The sequence below is a fragment of the Lampris incognitus genome, chromosome 5, assembly GCF_029633865.1.
Source record: "Lampris incognitus isolate fLamInc1 chromosome 5, fLamInc1.hap2, whole genome shotgun sequence".
NCBI lineage: Eukaryota > Metazoa > Chordata > Actinopteri > Lampriformes > Lampridae > Lampris > Lampris incognitus.
The window spans coordinates 47,173,843-47,178,562 of NC_079215.1; positions in this window are offsets into that span (position 1 = coordinate 47,173,843).

The following is a 4,720-nucleotide window of genomic DNA, read 5'->3' on the forward strand; positions in this document are numbered from 1 at the left end:
CTTCATCAACTGTATTAATGACCCAAAATACAAATTCAAACCTAAAACAATATTATTTAGTTACCGCGCCTGCAAATATAACACATAAATTCAGACATGCACACAAGCATAGATTCACATGCATGCGCACAAGTGGCGAGAGCGAAGGCGCACACTGCGCATGTCTCGATCACGCACCAACCTCATGCACACACCATGTATTCTGCAAGACCAGCAGCCACGGTCACGCGCTCATGTCATGCACACATCATGCATTCGGCGCCAGTAATATACACTTCCCAATACTGTGCTCAACAAAACACACCTCGACATAGTAATAACTACACACCGTCTTCTGAGAATATACCAAAGCAAACAAACAATCACCGCTGCTTCACATTGGTCACACACTCAACTCGCCTTGGCTTGCGGCCATGCCAGCTAGCTAACCCCTATGCTAGCGAGCCAGCCCTGCACGCACTCGACTCCGTTCCAAACTAAACATCCTTATTTGCGGTAAGCTAATGAATCCATAGTGGTCCATAACCATTTATACAGTGATAATGAACTGTAATCATATATACTTTTCATCCTTACCAGGAACAGGGGAAGAAATGAATACAGGACAGCTGCTGTCTCTTCATCAACTGAGCCCCCAGTGTGCCCTCTAATCACATCTCCTCAGACATGAGCAATTGAAAACTGATTCAGTCCTAACTAATCGATTTCAGTGTGAACATATTTCACCCGATTACACACACATGAAAAAATACAAATACAAATACAAAACCATAAGTGACAGCAGGCTACACTATTGATACAACGCATAATATAAAAACTCCTCACCACGTCTCGCTAAATCATAGCATGTCTGTTGGATCAGTACAATTGACTGCAATTATACGAGCACACACGAAGAATAAAAATACAAAACCTTGAGTGACAGCCTACACTATTGATTTTTCGCTCCTGCAGATTTCTCCTCTATAACATCAAGAGGATTCGCCCATTCCCCACTGACGAGACAGCACAGGTGCTCATCCAGGCTCTGGTCATCTCAAAAAATAAAAAAATCACAGCAGCATGGCAAAAGAACGTTGTAATGACTGGTGTGGCGGCCAATGCAAGCTCAAAACTAAATACCGGTATATAGTCTGGTCAGTTAAGGGCAAATATGGGGTCAAGGCTGCAAAAAGTCATTCACATTTGAGCCAATGTTTTTCTGTTAATTTAGGGTCCAATAAAGAAAAAAATGCAAGGAGCCCAAAATTTTAGGTGGGGGAAGTCTCTGAAATGGCCACGCCCACGTTTTAGGCCTGGAAATCAGTATCTCGGCTCCTGAATGTCGCAGAGAGCTGATCATGGGCTCAAAAGAAGCAGAAGCACCACATTTATATAAGCATTATGAACAAACATATACCCCAAAACCTTTACTTTTTCAGGTATTTACAAAAAACTAATTTTCACTGGTCACATACATGGCCACGCCCACTTTTTAGCCCTGGGACTATATCTCAGGCTCAGCTCTCGGAGGTTGCCCCGAGTTGATATTGGGCTCAAAAGATGTGGAAATAACTATTTATATTAGTGCTCTGAACAAATATACTGTATGCCCTAAAACCTTCACGTTTTGAGCTATTCATGAACATGTTCTTTTTTCCATTGAATTGATCAGCAGCATGCAATCAACTTTAGCCAAATCTGTGCAAGAAGGCTATACAGTTTGTTTGAGTAAAAGTGTTACATCTACTCATGGAGTGCTAGTATTCAAGTTGACTCTTTGTTATAAGAGGAGGAACCCAGTAACCACCAAAGAAACAAAGCAAACCATGTGAGGTCCAAAAAAATCTTTATTTTAACCTCACACATCCCATCAGACTGGATTCAAACACTTGCTGAGGCACTTGCAATAAATGAGACATTTCATCCCTCTGCCAGCACAAGAACATGAGGTACACTTATTAGATCTGCAACTACACACCCCTGTTACTTGAGACAATGTATCTCTTGTGGAAACTGTGCTCCACTTGACGAAGAGTTCCTCTCCTTCGGTAGTCCAACCCCATTCAATGACAGGGGGACAAGGGAGTTGTAGCAGGCTGTTTCCCCACAGCCATCCTGCCTGGAATGTAGCTCTCAACAGATGCTGTAGGCGATGAACTCTGCTCATTTATGTTGTCATCTGTAAATGTGGTAAATAACCCTTGTCTCAAGGCGTGGGGTAGCACCTTTCCCTGTGATCTTAGGAAGAGCTCTCTCATTGACAGGGAGATTTCGTCAATGCAGATAAGGGTGGAACAGTAGGAATGTGTCAGACCTAGTTCAAATGTTGTCTGTAACACATTCTTGCTTCTCGTCATTGCATAGAGCTTCAGGGTCAGATATCGATTCACAGGCTCTTCCACTGACCTGTGCCTCTTTTGGATGACAGAGCTTGACTGCTGTGAATCTTTCTTTGTATTTGGTCTGATCCTGGTGTTGAAACTTACGGTCTGGCACAGTTGTTCGAGATGCATCGGAAGATCTTCATATCGTGCGGTTCCATCACAAAGCAGTGACATCAGCATCTTCAGTTTGAAATTGCTCTTCATCCGTAGTCCTTCTGTAGACAAGTCTGAAAGTCGGGTGCTTTCACTGTCTCTTCGATTCTTTATTACTTCAGCCCGAACAGGTTTTGTGACTTTGCAAAGTGAATCTAAAAAGTCACTGTCACTGATTACATTGTCCAAACTACCCTTCTTAATAACCCTGTAATGTGCCCCTGTCTCTTTCTGCACTACATTTATGTCCAGACAGCTGTTCGAGAGTTTCTCAGCAAATCGTGTAGAGTGGGATTTGGGCCGGTCGAAGCCCAAATCTTCAACTTTCTGCAGATAAATATTCTCGAGTTTGTGAAGATCAAAAACATTTTCTGAGCTGTCATCAATGAAGTTCCCTACTTCCTCCATGGCGATATATTCAGCATACTGGATCATGTCTGGGGAGTTCTGTGATGAAGTTCTTTCTTGCTTTATCCTGCAGCTCGCTGAACTGTATCTAGTAAGAAGAAATAATCAAATTATTAAAATATATATATATGGCCCGACTATAGCTCAACTTAAGAATTGAACTTAAAAGGGTATGTTGTGCTGGCTCACCTGTTACGGTATCTTGAGTGGCACTTCCTGTGATAGAATAACTCCCGTGATCTAACATCAGTTTCAAGTAATCTGAGTATTTTGCCATCATTCAGGACTTTGGCCATCATCTCTAGATTGTCTGTGAAATCCTTCACATGTTTTGCTGACTTTTCTTTTCCCGCAGCAGCTAACAATGGTTCTGATTTGTCCTTCTTCCGAGGGTTCTCAATGGCTGGCTCTTCACAATAGAAGCAAAGTTCGGCTCCAAACGCAAGACTAGGCCCAGCCTTTGCTCGTGTGTTTGCCCCAATAGTCTGGTGATCTGCAAGGTCCAGTTCTCTTTTCCGTTTACGATCCTTCGCACAATTGAAATGGCTGTTATTATAGCGATCATAGCAACTCTTGTGGATTTTATATCCATCCTGTAAAGTTTCTGCATTGACAGCTGACAGTCTCTGTGAAAGATTGATATCCGCATCATTGGTGATCAGTCCGGATTCCTCAAACAGTTTTACTTGGTGAAGCAGCTTAGGAGCTGTGACAGCAGTTATGTCCCTTCCACCAGATTCCTGTCATGAATTTAGAAATGAAATGTTGGACTCATTGCTGTCATAAACATTACATTACTGAAGGAATACGCATGAAAACTAACACTGTTGGACTCATTGATGTCATAAACATTATACTACTGAAGCACACACGTGAAAACTAACCTTGCAGACAATGCACAGGGTCTTGTTCCCTAGTTCCATAGTTAGGATGGGGGATCATCTGATCATGGAAAATCAGAACTAATTTAAACTTGATTTTTCTGTACACAAGTTTGTAACAGAGTGATGTTTCACTGGTATGGCACAATACATCCACCCTCCCACAAAAATAGCATGCAATAAACAATGTTATTTATTCTTCTGCATAGATACAAAATATAGTCCAATAAAAGTGTGTCCAAATATAGCATAATAAAAGTGTTGTTACTACAAATACTTTCACCCTTTCATACCAGCCAACTAAAAATGCCCAAAATTAACCAACATGTGTAGAGCAAGCAGACACACAAACACCAACTGTCCAAAAGTAGGTAATGCCTTAGCCAAATACTACAACTGTGCAACTGTGCTGTCGAGTGTATCGAGCAAGTCATGCTTGCAAGGCTAGTTAGGCCTACACATATGAGCTAAGGTGAAAATAATGTTTTACAAGGTAAACATACAAAAATAAAACAACACTGTTCCTTACCATCCATCCGCGAGGTCAGGAACAAATTAACTCACTGATATGAAGGCCAGATGAGGCATGCATGTCATATTTTGGCAAATGTTTACAGTAAACTAGCTTTACTGAAACATGTGCACTTCTGCTTCCTTTCCTGTAGAATCAACCACTTGATAAACAAACAGCGCCAATTTGTAATTGTGGTCAGAGGCGGCATTACATCCCAAGTGATAAGAAGAACCACAGACAACTAAGATATTTTCTAAACTCATGATTCGTGTGTGTATTGTGCTTCATGCTTTATAACATAGGCAGCGAATGAGATTCATGTCAAATATAGCTTTTTACAACCTTCAGGAGCTGATACGTGAAACGTGACCAGTAAAAATTAGTTTTCTTAAAATATC